Below are 655 nucleotides of genomic sequence, written 5' to 3' on the forward strand. Positions count from 1 at the left end.
TTCAGATTGTGTGTCTGTAATACGGAAAGTATATTGGATTACCATTTTATTTACATGTTACTCCAAGGTACTTAAAAATACCATGGTATTACCATAGTACATTTCCAAAAAAGAGTGCGTTACTACTATACATGTACAAAAACAACATAATACCATGGTACCATGTGCAAAAACACAGTATTACATTGGCACGTCAACAAAACAGGGTAATACTTTTTTTTTTTAGTGACCTCAACACTAAAAACTTTACCAAAAAGTACTGTGTTACGGTGATCATTTACAAAAGTGTACCATGGTTTTACCCAACATTGCTTTTTGGACATGTATCTTGGTTTTACCCTGTTTTTTTGGATGTACTATGGTTTAAGTCAGTTTTTTTTAGACACGTACCATGGTTTTAACCTGTTTATTTGGACATTTGCTCTAGTAAAACCATTATTGAATTAAGTATTTTGGAAGTACCTGGGAGCCCATGGTAGTATCATTACATGTCCAAAACAAACACTATTACTATGGTATTTATTTTGTAAGTGACCCTAGCACTTAAAATTTGTTTACAGGAAAAAGTACCATGGTGGTACTATGGTAGAGTGATCATTTACAAAAGTGAACCATGGTTTTACCCTGTTTTTTGGAAATGTACCATGGTTTTAGC

The sequence above is a fragment of the Sinocyclocheilus grahami genome, unplaced genomic scaffold (genome assembly GCF_001515645.1).
Source record: "Sinocyclocheilus grahami isolate Dianchi unplaced genomic scaffold, SAMN03320097.WGS_v1.1 scaffold2876.1, whole genome shotgun sequence".
Classification (NCBI taxonomy): Eukaryota; Metazoa; Chordata; class Actinopteri; order Cypriniformes; family Cyprinidae; genus Sinocyclocheilus; species Sinocyclocheilus grahami.